Consider the following 10,731-nt stretch of genomic DNA (forward strand, 5'->3'; position numbering starts at 1 on the left):
AAACGTATGATGCAAGGAGAAACTATTTTAGGGTTCTTCTTCAGCAGCCCGTCCAAGATAAAGCAGCTTTTAAGTAACAAGAACCTGATGATGACCCTTCCTGCCATCATTTCTTCTCAGGCACTTTGTAAAGTGCCCAAAAGTGCTGCTTTAGTCTTTTCCCGGACGCTTAACTCTCTAATCGCCCGCAAACGACTGCTCATGTATTATTCATGACCACGATAGTCTCCCATTCTCATTCGTCTTAGTTTTACTTATTGGGTGCTTATGTCATTATGTCTCAGCTTAAAGCAACAATAAGTAATCATTTGACTTCAAAATGCTGTTGCTGGCACACAAGCTTGCATTAAAAGAAGGAACCATTGTCGCCTTGGCAACACGGAATCGCAGACTTTAGCGGTCAGAAATAATAATTGGACCAGCCAGGACGTTGCCTGTTGTGTTTGCGGCAACGGTGGCAATTATTGCTGGTCGCGGTTGTGTGCAAAAAAAAGAAGATCAAAATGAATGACATCGTTATGTCACTATATGTTTATTTTTGTATATTTTCTACAAACCCAATTCCCATAAAGTTGGGACACTTTACAAATTGTAAATAAAAACTGAATGCAATTATGTGGAAGTGCCAAATTTCGATATTTTGTTCAGAATAGAACATGTATGTGGAATTGGGTTTGTATGATTATGTGTTGTTTACCAGAGCATTGTGTTAACAATTACAGTAGCGATTATCATTCATTATTTGTTATTGTGCAAACCTGGCTGCCAATGAGAAAATTTTATTATACGGTACAAAAATTAACCTAATAGTATATTTTAATCAATGTTTAATCTAGTTATTAACTCATTTACTGCCATTGACAACTATAGACGTTAAAAATTTATGTGAGCTATTTCTATTAGTTTAACTTTTTTTTAATTTCATTTTTAACCTAGAATTTTTTTCATTGTACATTTATAACAGATATAAAATTTTCATGCGATTAATTACGATTAAACGTCCCTTATTTTTAATATTTTTTTTAATTAGGCCCGTCAGGCAATTACATTTTTTTATTGTAATTATCACATGACTTCGCTAGTTAACTAATGATTAATCACACATTTATATCTGCTCTAAATTTACAATAATTACCTAGGTTTTCATACTCTTGTTAACAAAAGTGGGAAAAAATGTTAAACTAATAGAAATAGTTTAAATGATTTTTTTACGTCTATAGCCGTCAATGGCAGTGAATGAGTTAAAATAAATACTCTAGTAATTATGTTAGCATTAATGTTCACAGTTAAAGCATAGACAATTTTTTTCAGTCGAGATGTAAAGTACTTCCTTGACACCAATTAGGCCCACTACATGTATGTTGTGGCATCTTACGGCTTTACAGAAAAAGCGGAAAAATTAGCAAAGAAACACAAATCGATGAATTTTTCAGGGACACGCCGAGCATAGATTCTGAATTCATGAATTGTGAATGGCAAATATGCAGAGATTCAATGAATATTTAAACTACATTTGTGTTGTATTTTTTAACAAATAATATTCCCAAGCATATAGTGAGATTTTTTATTTTATTTTTATGATTATTCATTCATTAGTATGAACACTGATCCATATACTACCAAAAGATATCGTTAGGGGGCGCAAGGGAGCAAAATCCAATTCTCCCTCCTTTCATGCATGCAATTAATTCACATTATCCTCTTAGGCAGCCCCTACATGTGTAAATAAATCATCAACTGTAATTGAGGCTAATAATGAGCAACCTCCACAGCATCTGCTTACTAAATAACTTTGCATATGTCGTCACAGATGTGAGAGGTCACGTTCTCACCTTGTAATGTACGGGATTAAACGAGGTACGGTTAAACAGTGATGGGCAAATAAAAAGCCAATTAAATCGGAGAGGAAATCTAAAATGGTCCGAATGATTTATCCTGCTGGGAGTCCCAATGTCACCTAATTCATTAATGCTAATGAATATCTACATAATGCCAGCAGAAAGGAAAGCCTGTTAGTGATGTTGTTCAGGCCAGTGTTTTCTCTTTCTTAATTGAGACAAAGTATATATTTTACGTTGGAAATTTTTCACGGCACTGCACCAAACCAAAAGGAAAGATAATGATCTTCTTTCAAATTTCTCATGTGCTTTTTGATTATGCCGCCTGTCCCTATATGCCACTGACATAGATAGATGAGAAAGATATATTATTTGTAGAAAGTAAATTATAATTTGTGGACCAATTCTGTGAAGTTGGATCGTTTCCCACAGCTCACCCGATGATCTGGTGGCTGTGAATTACCGGTTCAGACCAACGCAGGGTATGACATCAAACAGTTCTCTAAAAGAGCAGATGAATGATGCGCTTGAAGCCGAGTGAGAGAGCAGATAGCAGTTCTGTCCATCTGTATTAGTGTGCGAAGAAGTGGCCCGGATAACGTTGGGCCGTTTTGAGCTGCGAAGCCGGAAAGGTCGGCATGCACTTCACCTCCTGGGATGAGGACTGTCAGTCGTAGACGGCAGTGAAGGGCTGAAAGCGAGCCGCGGCGCACACCAAAACAGCCGGATGATGGGAATGGAAAGGCAACGTCGGGATTGCAAACATGACCAATTAGCCCCCTGAGATTCAACCTTTCAGTCAGAACTTTGCAACAGTCGGTGTGGAAGATCGGATTCTTACAGCTTTGTTATTGCAATTAAATGTATGGTTTTTTGCTCTGTCCGTTTTTTTACGGATGCCTGCAAAAACCTGTTCAAATGAACTGCTTTGAGAGGATGGAAGAATACGAAGACGCAGGAAAGCTTCTGATTGCTTACAGATTCTTATTGCACTGCCGTCGCCGGAACGGAATTCACTCCTACATCTCACAAGTCTTCAAACGCAATATAGGCTAATTACCAGGTAAGCTAACAATTTTGTGGCGTTCGAGGAAGGTGGGAATTCTGACTTTTCCGACTTTATATCGTGAATGGCAAAACATGATTTACACAATTGTAAACACATTTATTTATTCATTTATTTATTTAGTTAGTTAGTTAGCTAGTTAGTTAGTTAGTTATTCGAAAAAAGTAACTTTACGTAACCAACATGATTTCAACTGACTGTGTTCACCAGAACGGCAACAAAAATGATCGGAATCAGCCATCTTTGTTGTTTACATTCATATCAAACGCTTTCAGGTCGGGACCGGGAGATTCCAAGTGGGATACAGTGTGTCCGATTTCCCACCTTCCTCGAATGCAGCATTAGCCTGTTGCTTCTACCACAGATACAAAACACGAAATGTCTCGTCTGCGATGTGAGCCAATGGGAAGAAACGTGAGCACAGGACGGCCATCTTGAGACAGGGCTGCTCAATCACTCATAACATAACAGTCAATGGAGCGCGGACTTTAAAATAACTCAACTCCTTTTCATTTTTGTTGTTAGATATGATACAAGAGATGACACGAATAACTATTCCACATTTTTACAATAAATAAACAAATAAATAAAAATACAGCCTGAATCATAGCCATGTTAATCTATTTTTGGATCCGTCAAGAATTCAGTGAGTATTTAAATGAGTGAATTATCCAATTTGCCACCAACTACAGCACAGTGAACCAGAGCAGTCCCTTGTCCTAAGATGGCCGACCAATGGTCATGTTGCCGATTACGTCATGAGACATCTAGAGTTTATATCTGTGGCTTCTACTAATACTACTACTACTATTACTACTACTCTTTCTTCTTTGTCCACATTCTGGATGTCCTTTGGCACCATGCTGACTCTTTCATGTCATTATTGGTACTACAACAGTTATCCGTTTGGGGAAGCAGACCAGATGGTTGCAAGGTAAGGCACGATATCTTTTTTTTTTATATAGTGTATTTTATTTACAAGGAAACTCAATGTGCTTCACATACAAAAACACCCACGTGATACGAAATGATCCTTTAATAATTTCTTCAATATGTCAACATGTAATTTCTGACGCAATTGCGCTTTCAGTTGTATCATAGAACAGATACCGGACTTCATTTCGTAAGACTTAACTCATGATTGCTACATGTGTGTGTGAATTTCTTACTTTGAGCAGCATGAGAAAAATGTGAAGGAGACTCTAAATTATGAAAATAATCCAGAGGGAAAGGAAAAGCCGTGCGCAGCAGGCTGACGCTGTGATTAACAAGCACATATGCAATCTGACATGCTTCCGTCCACCTCCAAAGCAGCACTTGGACCGCACGCTGTCTATGCATGTAGAAAGACATGCATATTTAGACGTGTATCGTACATGAGGCCCCAGAAGAGCTTAACTGCATATTGTGGGTAGAATCCTTCATCAAACTAAACCCATGGAGGATTTAAAAGGCTCAGTGAATATTTTACACTTCTTTGCACGTCATATTTTTGCCCAATAGGCTATCTTAATTGATTTTCCCTCAAGTTAATCATTTAAAACCAAATATCATGTCAACGCTATTTTGTGTATGTGCATATTCTGATCGATGATATTTTAATCATCCATGTTTTCACTGTCGAAAGAAAAAGTATCTATTTCCATTTTCTTCTTTACTTCCTAGCAGAGCAAGGACAAGACTTTTTTTTTTTTACTTTTTAGTCTTAACATTCACATTTGAGTTTGCTTATCTCAACAGCTTGATGTCCAGAACACTAAAGAAAAAAGCTAACATAAGAAATTGCTACACTCTAAAACAGTTGGGTTAGAAATAAGCCAAATTAGGTCAAAAAGGATCCACTCAAAATTTTGGGTTATTCAATTAACCCAAAAAGTTGGTTCAAATGAATAACCCACTAAACAACCCAACAATCGAGTTGCTTTGTGGGTTATTATTTAATTTTACGCAACATTTTGTGTTAAATAATTCAAAAAGTTGGGTCGGTTAATTTTTCACCCAATTCAATTGGGTTATTCAATTTACCCCAAAAGTTTGGTCAAATGAATAACCCACAAATTAGCCCAACAAATTGGGTTGCTATGTGGGATTTTATTTAATTTGGCCCAACGTTTTGAATGAAATAACTCAAAAAGATGGATCGGTTCCTTTTTTTTAATTTTTTTTTTACCAATATTGGTTGGGTTATTCAATTAACCAAAAAAGTTGGATAACACTGATAACACACAAAACAAGCACAAAAAAAGATTGCTTTGTGGATTATTAATTTAATTTATTTAATAACTCAAAAAGTTGGGTCGATCCATCTTTAGCCCAATTTGGGTTATTTTTTACCAACTATTTTTTTTTTTGTGTAGGTTATATTTATACTGTACATATAATAGTCTAATGAAATGTTTCCCATTCAAACTCTCCTCATAATTTCTGCGAGCTTCGAGCTCTTGAAGGGATTTAGTCGTGCATTTGCCAACATCTTCAATCACAGTAAAAAAAAATAAATTCAAACAGACAACTTAGCAGTGCTTGTTTGCTGATTCCACAACAAACAGGCAGTGGGATTTGGTCTAACCAAGCAAGAAAATGGCCCATTCGGCTTTTATATATCATCTTCAGGCAATGTTACCAGTTTCAAGTTCCTCTTGGTTAGACACAAAAACACTGAAAACAGCAGCAAAACACACCTTGATTGGACACTTCATAATGTACACCGATCTTCCCAAATCAGATCCAAGAGATTAACAAAAATGATAATGTACGTATTCTTGGTGCTGATGTACCTTAATCAAGTGGCCAGTGTTTTTTTTTATACACATATATACTATTTGAAAATGACAACAAAAACGTAAACTGTAATTTAACTCTTTGACTGCCAGACGTTTTCAGAAAAGGGATACCGTGGGTGCCAGCCGATTTAAGCATTTTTGACTGATCTTTCAAGGTCCACAGAAAATTATGTGTTTGGACCATGGAAACACACATACTACCAAATGAAAGATTGGACTCTCATCTTTCATCAGAAAAAAAAAAAAAAAAGTTTGTTTCTACCTTATTCCGTTTTTCAGTAATCAACAATAGAAAATGGTTAGTTTCACCTCTGTTTTGAAAAAAAAAAAAAAAAACGTATTTTAACGTCTTTGGCACTCCTCCATAGGATTTTACTAAACGTTATTTAACGTTTTTGGCAGTCAAAGAGGTATTATACAAGTACTGGTGATACATATTAAATTGACAATATTATGAGCCCAGTACTGTACTACCACTGATGAAAGGGCCCCCGAACCACCACCACCCCACCCAACCCCCCACTCTCTCTCACACGCACATACATACATAATAATAACATAAAAAAAATATTTCTGTGTAGTAGAAGAATCTACAGTATCTAATTTATGGACGTTGAATAATGCATGTTTGAACAAAATGCTCCCCCCCCCTCACGGGAAGATTTCTTGTCTTGGTGATGAGAGCGTAACCCTGTCAGAACACGAATCACACAACGATATTAAGTATATCGTACTAGATAATAAGCAATAATAAGTCCTAGCAATATTGTTCGAGAGCTCACTCTGTCAAAATTAAAGATCTCTTGTGTAGAAATTACATTCTCCAGTGAAATCTATTTTCTATAGGTACTCATCAGGGTTGTGGGTGAGCTGCATAGAAAAAATGCATAGAATTCCATTTTTGATGGGCTATTGTTGTGTAAGTGCAGCATTGCGCCGTCTCTTGTCAATGCTAGGATCTTTTCTACGTGATTAACATTGCATCCGTGTCTCACATGGTTGCTGTTAAGTTGTCATGACAACCATGTTTGCTTTTATCAAATCAATGAATGGATGTAAAAGCCCTGATTAGTCGCTTGGTGAGTCGTTGACTGAAGACCTCAGTTCACACACACCATTTACAGTTGTTGCTAACCAAAACAGCAGCACCCTTTTCCCTACACTGTCATTTACAAAGTAAATGATTAGAAGATAACTTTAATGACAATTAGTGTTCCAGTAGACATGGGATCAACCCACAATGTTGTGTGAATCCCGGGGATATTCGCACCTTACCACCGCCGGCCAGTCTACGGCGAATCCACGCTAAAATTGTGAAAGGAACATTCAATCTGACCTTTTTTCAGTTCGCATTCCCAACCACTCCAAAGAACACGATCAAAAGGCTTATTTTGTCATTAAATGCCAGTTGAATCCGAGCCAACTCAGTGCTGAAAAATATTTGTGTGGATTTCCTCTTTGTGAGTAAAAACCTGACGCTGTGCACTGCTCGTCTGGATTTGCGACATTTGGCAGTGATAACTCTCTCCTGGGCAGGCAGAATATTGATTTAGAGGTTGAAAGTGATGCTAAATAATTAAAATGTATTCATATGTCTACCTGGAAATGAGGAATTGCATCTAAAAAGACATGACTTGTCCTTAAAAATCTTAAATTCAAGTTATTTCAGCTTTTTTCGGGAATACATGACCACAACTCATTGCTTTCATAACACAAAATCTGATCTTCCATTTATTTTATTTTGCAGCATTCTCATCTCCCGCTTACATTTTCAGAGGTGATCACAATACATACAATTCATACATGGGAATTGAATCTCTTCAACTGATGTGAGTGCGCTTAAAGGTATTGCAGATCATCATTACAGTACCGTAATTTGTGATTCAACTTAGACAATGATACAGGATATATCAGAAATACTAAGACTGGTGTTCAAATATGCCGGATGTACAGTATATACTTACACAATATTAACCAGAATACCATATTTAGACTAATAGGGCTACATAGAACATATTATTGTAATAAATACTTTTTTTTTTAATTAAAAATAAATAAATAAATAAATGGGGTTGACATCCCCTTTAACAGCCCTTGTTGTATGAAGGACGAAAACTGCCAAAATTCAAAATAAATAAATGACTAAATAAATGGTCGAGTAAGCCGGTCGGCGAACAAGGAAGTCTCGCCGGCTTGCATTGGAGAACTCCAACAACGGACGACTATCTTGTCCACTGTCACCACAACTTGCGAATCGAGTTGCTCGACAACAAGTCGAGGTTACAGTGGACCAGATAGTCGTCCATTGCTGGAGTTCTCCGTGCAAATCGGTCGAGACATCCTTGTTCGCCGACCCGCTCACTCGACAAATGACAAGGCAATTTGCAAAGACGGAGTTCAACCCAAGACACGCTTAGGACCGCCCCCTCATTTGAATAACATTTCGTCCTGGCAGTATGGACCGCAACTGCCGAAATTCAAAATAAATAAATGACTAAATAAATAAATACATGACTAAATAAATAAATGACTAAAGGTGAAAATAAAAATGGATTTAAATTTTTTTTAATTAAAAAAATAAATACAAATGTATTTATTTATTTATGTATGTATATATATATATATATATATATATATATATATATTTATGTATGTATGTATGTATGTATGTATGTATATATATATATATATATGTATATTATATATATATATATATATATATATATATATATATATATATATATATATGTATATTTTATTTTTATCTTTTTCCATTTATATTGATTTTTTAAATTTAATTTTAGAATTATATTTTTTTTATATCCATTTTTTATTTTCAATTTTAGTCATTTAATTTTGTCATTTATTTATTTTGAATTTCGGCAGTTTTGGTCGTCCATTTTGTTGAGGCTGCCCGAGAACTTTACAGAAAACCTGACATCTCCTCGTCATCTCTGATGTCCCCGTGTCACAATAAAGTGGCATTTCTATTTCAGCGGCCGCACATTTATAGGTCAAGTTGGATGCTATCTGATTGGAGATGCCAGCGTAGCCTTTTATCAACACCCAAAAAATGTTGGCCTTTCTGTCTCCAGTGGCCTCTACTCCCATGATTATCCCAGGCAGTTGGTTCCTTTTATGACCTTAGTAATTCAGCAGTTGAAAGAGAGCTCAGCTGAGACGCCGGAAAGAACAAGAAGAAGAAAAAACAGATGATGAAGAGAGAGGATGAAGCGAAGATGATGAAATGCAATTAAGATGGAGGAAAGGCATTTGGAGATAAAAGAAGTGGTGAGACTGACGGCAACTTCATTTGAAACGTTTTAGTAAGTTTCCTGAGAAAAAAAAAAAAAAAAAAAAGCATAATTAATTATTTAGAAGGGCAAGATGACCTCTCTCAATTTAAAACAACAATGCCAAATAGTGGTAGCTACAAATCTGTGTATCATTCATTCCAGTTGGCAATTGGAAATAAAAAAACTGACAAAATTAATTAAATTAGATTTTTTTTTAATGAATTGTTCAGTTTTAGTTTGATTTTAGAATTTAATTTGTCGATTATATGTGAGTACAATTTATTTACAGTATATCGTGCCATGCTTTTAAAATAATAAAGATATACGGTGGTGTTGAGGTACACTTTTTAATCAAAATACAAGTCCGTCAAATCATCTTTTTCTATTGAATAAATAAAAATATCAAAGGGGAAGCCAACCCAAAAAATTCTGTACAATAATATGTTCATTAATACTGCATTTGTGGACAATGAATAAAGCATTGATAGAGGTATAAATAAATAAATAAATAAATAAATAAAATAGAAGAATGTAGAGTCAGCATTCAGTTCTGTTGAGAAAGTTAAACATACCAAACGATATTGTTGAACAAAACATTCAACCTTTATTCGCACTTCGCTAACTAAAGTAGCAGGAGGAGCGATAAAAAGTTTGTCTTGCTCGAGGAATTGTATACAGTGAAGACATTAGCGGAGGAAGCATTTTAGCATTAGCCCAAAGTCTAAAGGGAAATGAGCCGTAGCTACAAACTGCATAACTGTATAGATGATAGCTCGAGGTGAGCATCAACTGTTTTGGCCCTAAAAAAAGCACCTGTCCAGGTGTGTTCTCATTTGTTGTTTGCAGTGTTGGAAAGTCATACTTAGTTACTGTACTTAACTGTATTTTTCAGAAATGCACAAAAAAGGTGGTTGTTTAATTAATATAGACACAATTAAATATATACACAATTTCACTGTTTGTAAGTGTCTATTTTGGTATTATAGGCCAGCGGTGTATTGAAGTTAAATGCCCGTTAAAAGATTTGAACCTATCTGTCAGTAAGGTGGGGCTTTAGGACCCAGATGCGGGAAGGCAGAGGTGCAGTCCAAAAAAGAGGTTTTAATTTCTAATCAAAAAGGCTAACTTCAAAGTACAAAACAAATGGAACTAACAAAACATGAAGCTAAACATGGCAAAACAACTTAGGCAAAACTAACGGCATGACATGGATCCTGATGAGGCAAAAAAGGTCAGCGTGACGTGGCGAAAGACTTACGACAGTGGCAACAACAACAATGAACCGACACAGACAGGGGGGAGACAACCGACTAAATACACCAACACTAATGACATAACAAGACACACCTGAGACACACATGAGGGTAATGGGGAAAGGTGGACACAATCATGGATCAGGGTTGACACAGACACCACACAAGGAAGGGCAAGTGACCTGAAACGAGAGGAGTCAGACTTTTCACAATAAAACAGGAAATGACAAGACAATGGGAACGCACAAGGGAAACATGACAGGGACTAAACAAGACTGAAAATAAACATGACACTATCCTCATGAGGAGAAGTGACTCAGATAAAAGATGGATGGATGTTTGGTAAAGTTACTATCATAATCCACAAATATTGTTTTGTAATGAACATCAGCGAATAAGGAAGTGATTGAGCTTAAATGTACTATTGATTTTTGTTAACCCAATTTGGAAGTTAGTCTAAATGATCCCCGTGAAATCTCGCAGTTATATTTTCAT

Source organism: Vanacampus margaritifer, chromosome 1 (genome assembly GCF_051991255.1).
Source record: "Vanacampus margaritifer isolate UIUO_Vmar chromosome 1, RoL_Vmar_1.0, whole genome shotgun sequence".
NCBI classification, from domain to species: domain Eukaryota; kingdom Metazoa; phylum Chordata; class Actinopteri; order Syngnathiformes; family Syngnathidae; genus Vanacampus; species Vanacampus margaritifer.